At 35.7% G+C, this 11,187-nt stretch overlaps 1 long non-coding RNA gene across 2 annotated transcripts; it reads right to left on the reverse strand.

Moving 5' to 3' along the window:
* Positions 1-981: 981 nt before the first annotated feature.
* LOC114290517 (uncharacterized) lies at positions 982-7,239 on the reverse strand. 2 transcript variants are annotated; one of them, XR_014350624.1, is made up of 4 exons: positions 6,996-7,239; positions 6,788-6,879; positions 4,632-4,753; positions 982-1,498 (listed from the first exon to the last, which is right to left on the reverse strand). It is a non-coding gene; the product is annotated as an uncharacterized LOC114290517 (long non-coding RNA). The 2 variants fall into 2 exon arrangements; XR_014350625.1 differs by lacking the exon at positions 4,632-4,753 and having other exon boundaries at positions 6,996-7,236.
* Positions 7,240-11,187: the final 3,948 nt, after the last annotated feature.

The raw sequence follows: 11,187 nt of genomic DNA on the forward strand, positions 1-11,187 counted from the left end.
ATAGTTTCCAAACGTTTTAATCCAACGAAGCAAGGGAATGGAACGAAGAAGGAAAGGAAGGGAAAAAGAGACCTAATTGTCACAGTTTTGGACCAAAATAGTGGTTTTTCAGGCATGAGCATCCAGGGACCTACAGACCCACTAGTGTGGCATGCCGCACATTAATAGTGGATGGTTGACCACTATTAGTGGCTTGCCGGCCACTAGTGCAAAAAAGTGGATATCACTACAACAAATTACACTTTTGGCGACTAAATTTTTAGTCACCAAAAGTCATATTTTAGTCGCCAAAACGTTTTACCGGCTAAACTTTTTGGTCACCAACTTTGTCGCTAGATTATTGTTGGGGAAAGGTATTGGCGACTAAACATTATTTAGTCGCTGAAATTCCCCAATTGGCGACTAAGAATTATTTACTCACTGAAAATATTCAATTGGCGACTAATTGTTTAGTCGCCAAAAGTTCATAATAAATTTAAAATTATATTTTTAGCGACTAAAATTTTTTGTTGCCAAAAACTTAATCATTTAGGGCGACCAAACTTTTAGTCACTAATTTTCTTTTTTTGTTCATCTTATTTCTTTTAGCTACTAAATGGTTTAGTAGCCTAAAGTCTAGTTTTTGTTTAGCTACTAAAGTTTTAGTCGTCAATTAATTTTCTTTTTTTTTTGGCTACTAAATCATTAGTTGCCTAAAGTCTTTTGTTTATGGCTACTACATATTTAGTCGCCAAAAGATTTGTTTCCATTTAATTCGTTTTTTAGCTACTAACTATTTAGTTGTTAAAAATATTTATTCCATTTTTGGCTACCAATTGTTTAGTAGCCAAAAACATAATTTTTTGTTTCTTTTTTTTTTAAAAAAAAAAATTAATTTGTCCACAACTTATATGTATTACATGAAACTTGTAACATGTATACAAACAAAACAAAACAATACATATATATATATATATATATATATATATTATCACCCATTCCATAATCTGCATCCATTTCACTTGCATCCATCCAAAAAAAATTATAACTTTTAATGTCAACATTGCAAACAAAGTATATTCCAACTTAAAATAATAATTTCACACAAACCTATTTAAACATATGAGCTACCAGTGACGTCCATACACCAGCTATATATAAAATCAAAAGACTTCAAAAATTCACTAGAATAAGTCAAAAGGCGTTCTGCATGAAGGAATACACCAAAGGCGTTCTGTTGGTGTTGAGCAGAACCCAATAAGACATAATAGATTCCTGTGAACCGCTACACTTATCATCTCAACTTCATGCTGGAATGCTGCATCTCCATCTGAACTCTCATAGTCATTTAATCGTTTCATAACCACTTTAGTAATATTTGAAAGCACTCCTTTATAAACCTTTCCAAAACCCCCCTTTCCAATGACATTTTTCTCATTAAAGTTGTCTATAGCTAGCTGTAATTCTTGCAAAGCAAATCTTCTCAATTGGCCAAATGCAATTCTTTTGTCAGCTTCACCTGAGCATACAAATAAATAGAATCCATCAATAAATTACCAAAAAACCCAAGTCACAACAAAATCAATACCTCAATTATATATCTACCAAAGATTTAGAATTAATCAGAAAGCTAGAGGTTAATACACATTGACAAGATAATATATCAAACACTGAGGAACTAACAAAAATATAATGCACCAAGAAAAGGAAATTATGAACTATAAACTATTCTAATAAAATCTCAAAGTTCAACTGATAACATTTCTTTGGCATTGTTTCATTAACTCCAATTTTTATATACCAATAAGTATTCTTTGCCCTTCTCAAAAGAATCTATTATACCTGTAGATATCAAAGATGTTTCACAAATTGATTAGGGAAAAATATTAAATAAACCTATCAAACAGTTGTCACAAGTCCTTTTTTGACTAAGTTTAAGGCATATTTAGCTCTAACTTTCAACCTATGGGTTCGAATTACAGTCTGTCAGTTGTCACAAGTCCTATTTGTCAAGGGGAAGCTATCCGTGAGAGCCACATGGTGGTTCGGGAGTTGTTTTGAATTTTCACCCTTGGAAAACCTTTTTACGACTAAGTTTAAGGCGTATTCAACTCTAACTCCCAACCTACAGGTACGAAGTACATTCCGACAGTTGTCACAAGTCTTATTTGTCAAGGGAAAGCTGTCCGTGAGAGCAACATGATGGTTCGAGGGCTGTTTTGAATTTTCGCCCCTGGAACGCCTTTTTCCGACTAAGTTTAAGGCATGTTCGACTCTATCTCCCAACCTTTGGGTCTGAATTATATTTCGTTAATTGTTACAAGTCCTATTTGTCAAAGGGAAGCTGTCTATGAGAGCCACACGGTGGTTTGGGGGCTGTTATGAATTTTCACCCCAGGAAAGCTCTTTTCAAGTAAGTTTAAGGCGTATTCGGCTCTAACTCTTCACCTACGGGTCCGAATTACATTCTGTCAATTGTCGCAAGTACTATTTGTCATGGGGAAGCTATCCGTGAGAGTCACACAGTGGTTCAGGGGCTGTTTTGAATTTTTGCCCCTGAAACGCCCTTTTTCAACTAAGTTTAGGGCATATTCGTCTCTAACTCCCTACCTATGGATTCAGATTACAGTTCATCAGTTCTCACAGGTCCTATTTTCCATGGGAAACTGTCCATGATAGCCACACGGTGCTTTGGGGGCTGTTCTGGATTTTCGTCCCCAAAAAGCCCTTTTTCGAGTAAGTTTAGAGCGTATTCGGCTCTAACTCCCAACCTACGGGTTGAGATTACATTCTGTCAGTTCTCACAAGTCCTATTTGTCATGAGGAAACTGTCCGTGTGAGCCACATGGTGGTTCGAGGGCTGTTTTGAATTTTCACCCCCAAAACGCCATTTTTCGAGTAAGTTTAAGGTGTATTTGGCTCTAACTCCCAACTTACGGGTCTGGATTACATTCTGTCAGTTGTCACAAGTTCTATTTGTCATAGAAAAGCTGTCCATGAGAGTCACATGGTGGTTCGGGGGCTATTTTGAATTTTCGCCCTCAAAACGCCCTTTTCCGACTAAGTTTAGGGCATATTCGGCTCTAATTCCCTACCTATGGATCCAGATTACATTTTGTTAGTTCTCACAAGTCCTATTTTTCATGGAAAAATTGTCCATGAGAGCCACACGGTGCTTTGGCAACTATTATGCATTTTTGCCCCTGAAAAGCCCTTTTTCGAGTAAGTTTAGGGCGTATTCGGTTCTAAGTTTCAACCTACGGGTCTGAATGACATTCTGTCAATTCTCACAAGTCCTATTTGTCATGGGAAAGCTATCCATGTGAGCCACAAGGTGGTTCGGGGGCTGTTTTGAATTTTCGCCCCTGAAATGCCCTTTTTCGAGTAAGTTTAAGGCATCTTGGGCTCTAACTCCCAACCTATGGGTCTAGATTACATTTCGTCAGTTCTCACGAGTCCTGTTTGTCATGGGGGAACTATCTGCGTGAGCCGCACGGTGGTTTGGGGGCTGTTTTGATTTTTCGCTTTCGAAACGCCCTTTTCTGACTAAATTTAGGGCGTATTCGGCTCTAACTCCCTACCTACGGGTCTGAATTACATTCTGTCAGTTGTCACAAGTTCTATTTATCATGGGGTAATTGTCTATGAGAGCTAGACAGTGGTTCAAGGGCTTTTTAAAAAATTTTCCCCCGAAACGCCCTTTCTCGACTAAGTTTAGGGCGTATTCGGCTCTAACTCCCTACCTACAGGTCCGGATTACATTTCGTTAGTTCTCAGAAGCCCTATTTGTCATGGGGAAACCGTCTGTGTGAGCCACACAGTGGTTCGGGGGCTGTTTTGAATTTTTTCCCCCTGAAATGCCCTTTTCGACTAAGTTCGGCTCTAACTCCCTACCTACGGGTCCGAATTACATTCCGTCAGTTGTCACAAGTCTTATTTGTCATTGGAAAACTATCCATGAGAGCCACATGGTGGTTATTTGCTAGGCCTCTAGTGTTGCCATGTACAATTCGGACAATTTGAATGAGAAATTGCAGTAATTTAACCCAACCAAGTTCCCTATATGAACTTCCTCTATGCTCTACAAAGACACAAGGCATCAGGTACCAACCAACACCTAGGTTTTAACTTTCAATGAAGTTATCAAGCAAACGCCATAACAGCTAAATGCATGTTCTACATATGGTAAACATACTGGATGAATATTTTTTGCCTCTTAAGCATCTCAACCAGGTGACATGAGGCAGGAGGAGTAATGCCCTTGAAGGATTTCTTATTTCCTTTTCGTGGTAGGGCACGAAATTTCAAGGCAAAGTTGTTAAAATTTAAAAACCATTAAACCAACCCTAAATAATATATATATATATATATATATAGCTCATGCTAAAAGATTCGGACAGGAAATGCCATGGTCAAACCAGAGATGCCAAAAAAAATTACCATAATGCTAAAAAATGACAAACTAGAAGCAACATGAATGATAATGAGAGTTGCTGCACAAATCTCAAATCATAAGAATGGAGCAAAAGCCATATGAAACTCCACTTCTCTTGTTGATAATGCTAAAAAGTACCATTGTTTCCCAATGATTAGTTTATTGCCTCTTTAAAAGAGGAGAAGAAAACAAGAAGGAAAGGTAAGGGTTAACTCACTTTTTCCATCATTCTTAATGAAGTTTCAACTGCAGATATCATCAAATGTTTATGATCTCAGCAGAATCTAATTACCACCATATAGCAAATCAAGATTGTGTGCAGGACCCCAGAGAGCAGAACTGTATACCAGAGCATGTAGAGAAACTCATTGAATGAAAAATACCTTGCTATGAAAGGTAACGGTTAACTCTAGCTCACAGACAAGTATGTTTATACAGCTTCTCATGCACTAACCTAGTATGCTTATCAAACATCTAACTACAAGATTATCAATCAAAGTTGGATATTATAAGTTTACAATAGCCTAAGCATGTCCTTGGCAATATACAACAACTTCTGGTCAACTAGTAAGCCTAAAGATGCCAAATCATTTTCATTGACCACTAATTATAAAATGAACAGTAATAGTCTACATGTTCCAACATCCTAAAGTAACCATTATGTTAACAAACATGGGAGGAAGAAGTGGCTCTTTTTTTTGATATTTAAGCTCCAGAGTTTCCAATACATACCACCTCCAGATGCCAGTGCCACAACACATGAAACTGAGAGAATCTAAAGATACCTAGTGACCATACAACATGAAAGAGAAAGCTTTACCATCCAAGACCGTGAACTTGCAACCTCTTTAATTTTTTTCACAACCTAAGTTGCATACACGCAAAAGATAAAAAGAGTCTAAAATAATAGTATAAAAATAAAATAAAAACTTCCCACATGATATCTAAAATAATTTGCAGTTTTATCTTATTTTCCATAATTTTCATATCTATCCCCAATATCTGAATTTGGTGTTGTTAAAGACATCAAGTGTAATTTCTCTTTTGTGATTCATTCTATAATAATTTCTCTAAGAATGTGGTAGTGAAAGGGACTTCAAACTCGCAAAGTATTTGTTATATGTTATGTTGTTCATGTAAGCCTTTGTGTTAATTAGGAAGAAAATAAGGTGTTATTATATGTGCATTTGTGTTTGTTGATGACAGATTTATGTAAAAAGGCACAAATTATTACATGGGTTTAGAATATTGACCATGTGTTTAACTAATGATATTTCATAATTTGTTCATATTATCTGTTGCTTCTGTTATTTTATTTTATTTTTATTTTTTTTGTCAGCCGTAGTAAGCATGTAGTCTTATTATCGGACTTGTACATAACTAGCATAGTATTTAGAAAAGACAGAATAATTACTTATAAAAATGAAAATTTCAGAACATGAGACTCTTGTTGCTATAGAATTTAAAAGGATTAGATGTATATAGTCCTAATCCAGTATGCAAAAAAACTCAACTACTTTTTTGTAATTATTAAAATATTTGTTAACAAAAAGGAAAAAGAACGAAGATCCATTAGAACTTCTGAGCATAAGTTAACATGAATGTATGGTTTCCCTTTTGAAATGATTAACCACTTTATATATTTATGACGTTTATTAGTTGATGACACAAGATGTGTTATCCTTATACTCATATTTGGGAACTCTAACACTTTCCATCATATATTGTACTAACCCATTTTTAGCAAGTCCTTAATCTTGTAACCCAAATCCCATCATTTATTATCCTGTTTAGTAAAACTTTTTTTTTTTAACCTAAAACTTGATAATCAGAAATAGAAAATAAAAGTACTCGTCTTCAGTTTTTATACTAATGAATTCAAATGAGGCTTTATTAACTCATCAAATATGCTCTTTTTTATGGTCTTAATTTCCAAGTCAGCTAGTGGGTTAGCCCAGAAGAATGCAAAGAAGGTTCAATGACTTTGAAATTTCACTTTCCACAACATTCAATTTCAATTTCAATTATAAAAAGGCAAACAAATTGTGAATTCAACTTCACCAATTTCGTTTCAACATTTTGTCAAACACATGGTGAGCAAGATGGTAGAAAATAACAACAATAAAATGCATAGCCCAAACAACAACAACAAATAAAGTACCAACAGCAGCAATAGCAACATCATCACACACAAACTAATTGATTAAAAGAAAATTAGAATTGAATGGAAGTACGATTAAGAATCATTCTGTAGGACAGTAAAAGAATCAATTGGATTTAACAGGGTGAGCTCCAATGGTTGTGAGAGAGCGAGAGAGAGAGAGAGAGAGAGAGAGAGAGAGAGAGAGGAAGAGGAAGAAGAAGGGGAAATACCAGGGTGTGCTCCAATGGTTGTTGCGAGCGAGAAATAGAGAGAAAAAAATGCTGCTCTTACAAGAAATAGATAAAAGAGAAGCTCCTACCCTCTGATTTATAACCAAAAAAAAAAAATAGAAAAACAAATTCTTTGTTATAAAACCTTAGAAATTGGGTGAAGAAATATATATATATATATATAGAGAGAGGAAGAGGCCAGAAATACTTGGTGTGCGCTGGAGGAGACACAAATCAAAGTAGCTACTATTGTCCGTCGCTGGTGGGGAGATATGTGGTACTGTTGCTGGTGGAGAGGTGGGTCATACCGTCGCCGGTGAGGAGGTGGGTGCTCGTGTGCGATAGTGGAGGACGGTGGCTGGTAGGAGGGTCGCTTGCGTTGGAGAGAGAGAGAGAGAGAAAGAGAGAAGGGATGATGAGAGAGTGAAATGGGAGAGGACTGACAGAGTAGTCTTAGACAAAATTTGATCAATGCCGACTAAAATTTTTTTAGTAGCCAAAACCTTAATTAACAGCGACTAAATATTATTTTAGTCGCTAAAAGTAGTAATTTGGCAACTAAAAATTATGTTTGCTAATTAATTTTATAAATCCCTCCAAAATTTGAAATTTTCCCTCCAAATATTTTAATTCTTTGGCGACTAAAATATTTTTTAGTCGGTAAAAATAAATTTTTGGTCGCCAAAAGTCTGAAAGTAATTTTTCTTTTTCATTTGCCGACTAAAAAATTTAGTAGCCAAAACCATATATACAGCAACTAAAACATTTTTTAGTCCCCAATTGTGCCATTTTTTGTGACTAAATTTTTTTTAGTCAGCAATATTGAATATTTTCCGACTAAAAATAATTAGTACCTATATGTTGTACTTTTGCCAACTAAAAAAAATCTTAGTCGCCAATTCCACAAGTTTTGGCGACTAAATTTTTTTTAGTCGCCAAATTTGGTCACCAAAAGTGTATTTTATTGTAGTGTATTTTCTACAAGCTGTCTCTACAGATGCATGCACCACTCTAGCTGTATTTGTAAGGACATTTCTCTCATATATTTCTATATATAGATGACCCTCTCTTTTGTTAGAAAGGTTATAAAAATTTTGGAGAGTAAAATTTTGGAAAATCTCTCTCTCACTCTCTACAATTCTCTCTCTCTTGCAACTTACATAACTTTTACCTAAACACTCTAAACCAAACCTAGAGAGTCCCTTGCTGAGGTGATTGGAGCTTGTATTTTAGCTCTTGAGGCACTTAAGAGTGTGAATTGGTGGTTTATAGCTCGAGGGATCATTCCTATTCAACAGGTATATATTCTTGTGTTTTTGTATCATCTTTACACTACTTGTTTTCTATCTTTTCATGCTTATTTTGAGTCGTTTATATCCTATATTTTTGGGCTAAAACTTGTGGTTTAAGGCCATTAAAGGTGGAGGGGTTGTCAACCCTTCTTTGAACCTTGCTTCTAAGGCCTTTGCCCCTGTGTTTCCCACCTTCTCATCAACTTTTTTTTGAGCTTTTTACAACTGATTTTTGGGCAAAAATCATTTTTTAAAGTCCCAAAATTGGAGGGGTTAGCCTCCCCACCTTGTGCTTGTGTGCTAGTTTTAATCCCTCAATATTTTAGCTAGTTGTTGTAGTTGTTTTTGTCTTAATTCCAGCATTCTTTTGGACTATTTTAGGACTATTTTTATGTGTTAGCTTCATTTATGCTTTGTATAGTATGCTTGTAGTGTAATGGTCCTTATAGGCTTGGTGTTTTAGGCATTAGGCACCAACCTATTTGAGTTGATAGTATTTGTTTCAAGCTTTCCATACTTGTGATCACCTCTAATCATCACTACAACCTCCTTCTTATGGATGGTTTAAGCTTGATATTGCGACTGTTGTACTTAATGGTTTAATCTCTTCGGAGGTTCATTACCAATGGCATGACATCTCTCTCACGCCTAAAATAACCCTTTGTTTGACACTTCTTTCCATTAGAGAACTTAATCTTCATTTTTGGACTAAATGAATTAAGGAAAGAAAGATAATTAAAAGAGGTGTTAAACTTGGACTAAAATGAAACAAGATAATAACATGATTTGGTGTTCAATCGGATGTTAATTGAACACATGGAGACTTGAGTCATTTCATACTTGTTAGTGATGAAATGGTTCAAGTTTCCAAGGTCAACCATTTCTCTTGATCAATCAATGATAGGGAGGAGGTTTTGTTGGTCTTTCTTTAACATTTATTGAAATTGTGTCCCTTGATTTATAAGTCATCACATAATAAAATTGTGTCGATTGATGGTTTACGAATCAAGCCTACCCCTCCTTTGGCCTGTTTGCTGATAAGGAGTGGCAGGGTGGACAAACAACCAATGAGAATACTCTAGTTTGTGCTCTGTTTGTTCTCTGTTGCTGTAGGAAAGAACCAACATTAGATGCCGGCAGGCTTCTTTTACTAGGCGGCAGGCCACTACTTTTGGGTTGCCAGCCACTTTTTCCAAGCAAGCAATGTCCTTTGTCCAGTAGAGCAAAGCAGAGCAGAGGCTAAGGTGGAAAATTTGTGCAATTTTCTAACTGTGCAACAGAGGCATTCCAATAGCAAAACGAAGGGCTTTTTCGGGTGGAAACCCGCATCCATGCATGAACCATCCCTCGATTCTTGGGGTCCATGAAATAATGTTATAATAGAAGCATATTGTAAATAGCGGACTTGTAACTAATTAGTTAGTTTTGTGTTGTACTTAATTAATTTGCTAAAGTGGTTAGTCAATTCGTTGTTGTAATAATTAGTTAATTAGCTAGTGTAGCTAATTTATTCATTTGGTTTTTAATAGTTTGTTAATTTGTAGCTTAGCTAGTTCATTCATTCGGAACCTCCTACGCGAGGGAAAATTGTAATAAGTGTGTATGTCTTCGAACCCCATGTCTTTTTCCCTTTTATTTATCCACTTATGATGGATAAAATACAATATCATGTTTCATATTAGTATATTCCATGATTTGCACCCACTTGTCTTGCATGAATCAAGGCTCGGTTCATCATTCTAACAAGCATTGCCGTTTTTTACTTCATTGAATACGTGTTTAAACCGCATGCTATCAAATTGATTCACATGTCATAATTAGTAGCCGAACCTATTAGTTGCACCATTGTATGTGTTGCATTAGCCATGTTGCATTAGCCATGTTGCATTAATTTCGAACATGCATGTTTTCTAACTCTTTTGTTTCTTTTCGCTTGCCTCGGAGTACTAGGTGAGTATTTTTGTGCTTTAGCATATTGCATCAGTGTGATTGTTTCCATGTATAGCATCCTTGCCATAAGGCTAAGTGCTTAATTGATATAATTGCTTAAATGCCTGTGGATGAAGGCTAATTGCTTGAATTGGAATAATTTGAGTAATGTACATATGAGATCGCTTTTTCAAGTGGTACATATTCAAACACTTTTCAAAAACAAACATGAAATCAAAATGTTCTAGTTTTTGCAAATTAGTCTATACTTATGTACGCATCACATAGTAAGTTAGCCTAATAAATCGGAACAAGAGCATATAATGTAAATAAGAATCACATCATGATTAGTAGAGGCTGATTTTTAATCAGGCGAGTGGGGTGCTCAATTCATGACCTTTCCCTCTCATACCTAAGTTCCCAAGCCAAGACACTATGGTGATAATGGATAAGTGGCCTTTGGCATGAGTCTCGAGTTTCCTAAATTTTTCAAAAATATTTAGGTGGCAACTCTGTAATCTGGCAAAGCAGTCCATTTTTGGCATTTGATTCAAATATCGATTTCCAAAAAGAATTGCCAAATTTGGACTTTTTTTGTGTTTTCACTGTTTCACATTGCACTTGTGAAAGCAGATTCAGAACCACGAGAGTTCGAACTGTAGGGCTAGTCGTATTCGAAAATAGCACGAAAAATCGAGCTACGGAGAGAAAGAGTGATAGAATATTATATTATGTGTATATTCAATATTGTGTGTCTTACAATACAATGAAGAGGACTGTATATAGGTAAGATAAGAGTGGGCAACAAAAAAGCTATGGAAAAATCCTAATTACAACATGTAATATATATAGTAAATATAATATATATACACCATATTCACTAATAGCCCCCCTCAAACTCAAGGTGGTTGCAAAGAGACCAACTGGAGTTTGGAAACAGAAACTAGAGAAAATAAAATAAAATAATAATAATAATGCTAGAAGATAGTTTACAATCGTGGTAGACTATTGTAAGAGCAATTAGCACTGATACCGGAAAATAGTTTATGGTCAGAGATAACAGAGCCAATGTAGGGAGACAGTTTATGGTCATGCCAAACCGTTGTAGAAGAAGAACAGGTGTTGAACTGACAAACGTGGCACACACGTAACTTATGACGTTGTAATGCCTAGATAAAT

The sequence above is a fragment of the Camellia sinensis genome, chromosome 14, assembly GCF_055761805.1.
Source record: "Camellia sinensis isolate YWXY chromosome 14, ASM5576180v1, whole genome shotgun sequence".
Classification (NCBI taxonomy): Eukaryota; Viridiplantae; Streptophyta; class Magnoliopsida; order Ericales; family Theaceae; genus Camellia; species Camellia sinensis.